Below are 1,966 nucleotides of genomic sequence, written 5' to 3' on the forward strand. Positions count from 1 at the left end.
TATATATATAATAGTTTCGTAAGATTGGAAATAAAATTTCTTGTGAGGAGGGTATGCACCATCGCCATAGAGTTAATTTATGGATTCGGTATTAAAAGTTTCAATGTTTTTTATAATATTGATAATAAGTACAATTTGTTTAAAATAATAAAAAAACTTGCCTTCAGTTTCCTAAAGAAACTAATTAAAAAAATTCATAATTCACAAGGGGGCTATGCAAGTGGGATCACCAATTTCAATGAATTTTTTTTTTGGGTTACACTAGGTCAAAAAATATTAAGCACAGGCTCGAGGGTTCTTGCCAAAGCCGAGAAAAAAAATATTTTATAGATTTTTAAAAATTCTGTATATTATCATATTCTGTCTTTGCTAAGCATGCATTCAATTGTTACTCTATACAGATAAGACATTGTTGATAATATTAAATGAATTTAAATGTATTAAAAATTATAAACATTAAAACATTTTGGAAGATAATTTTTATTTGCTGATGTCCTACATTCGCAACGATACAGTGGCTCATTAAAGATTTCAAGAAACATATTTAAAGGTTTTAGAAACACCAAAATGAATCCTGTTATAGCCAAACTGTTCTTAATAGTTTTTAAATTGTGTTTTTAAAATTTATTTTTAGACTTTTTATTTACTTGAGCTCTGCTCAAATCACTTCTCAAGCACTATTTACTTTGGCTTTTTACCAAATTTTAAAATTTGATGGCATTATTCTGCAACAAAATTATTTTTAATTCTTGAATTTAGTGCCAGCAAGATGTTATAAAAGTCATATCACGAAAATGAGTGTACGTATTTCATGCAATTAAAGTTAAAACAGAATTTATAATTAATCGGTATAGTCCAGGGTAAAAAAATAAATTATTCTTAAATCCTTCAAATAAACTATATCAGGATCATTATTATCAACACACTCATAACTAGTTGCAAAATTCTTATAGTATTTTCTAAAGTGATCAAGCAGTATTTCATAATTGAATGTCATCTCAATTTCCCAACTAGCAGAAAATGAGAAAAGAAACTTTAATAAAAAAACCCACACAAAAATGTAAGTTAGTGCTTGGTTATAAAACCTAGATAAAATCAAAAAGATTTTCATATTTATCTGCGACAAACAATAAAATATGATACTAATTATAAAATTGCTTTAACTATTCAAATTTAACATTTCAGAAAGAGATCTAAACCATAAAGCCAAAGTTGTTTAACAAAAACAATCTCTTCGTTAACAGCATAATATGAGACTGATAAAGTTTTTAAAAGCAATAATAGAATTATTTTAACAGAAGAAAAATGTTTAATGTAGTAAACGTTTAAATGTTTAATTATAAGCCCATGGTACTTGACAAAGGTGAACATTAGGTGAAATACAGCACTTTCAGCCATGGAAAATATCTTCCTTAGTTTTTAGTTTAGTTGGAACTAACAGTTAAATATAAGAAGATGGTCAGGATTGCGGTCAAAAAAGAACAAATAGTTTTTAACTATTTAATGCCCGACGTTTCGCCCCACTTAGCAGGGCTTCATCGGGGCTGTTCATGGCGATAGGTTAAACATCTGTTGCTGTTTAACCTATCGCTTTGAACAGCCCAAACGTCTGACATTAAATAGTTAAATCTGGATTATCTCTGTAGTAAGTTTGGTGAGTCAATTCTTAAAAAAAATTTCTTTTGAGGTTAAATGACTTCCAATTTAATGAAATTTCTTTATTAAAATTATCACCACATGGTACAACGTTTCGGGACCACTCCCCCATATTCATGCACCTTAAACCCCATAATTTCTTCTAAGAAATCATGTCACAATTTGTGCATCTTCACCACTCCTTAGCACAGCCATTATTGCTTCTATAGACAAGAAATATAGAGTAATGGCTGTGCTAAAGAGAGGGGAAGAATGCACCGATAAGTAATGATAAAAAAGTGAGAATGGTGTAAAGCAATGTAGATATGAC

General features: G+C 29.1%; 1 protein-coding gene and 1 long non-coding RNA gene across 6 annotated transcripts in view; one reads left to right on the plus strand and one right to left on the minus strand.

Moving 5' to 3' along the window:
- The window catches only part of LOC106681891 (leupaxin), a 208,802-nt gene that overhangs the window by 52,653 nt on the left and 154,183 nt on the right, over positions 1-1,966 (minus strand). The window lies entirely within an intron of this gene.
- LOC136796369 (uncharacterized) overlaps positions 1-1,966 on the plus strand; it is a 35,576-nt gene that overhangs the window by 31,799 nt on the left and 1,811 nt on the right. The window lies entirely within an intron of this gene.

This window comes from Halyomorpha halys, unplaced genomic scaffold (genome assembly GCF_000696795.3).
Source record: "Halyomorpha halys isolate HHAL.00 unplaced genomic scaffold, Hhal_1.1 Scaffold21.1, whole genome shotgun sequence".
NCBI lineage: Eukaryota > Metazoa > Arthropoda > Insecta > Hemiptera > Pentatomidae > Halyomorpha > Halyomorpha halys.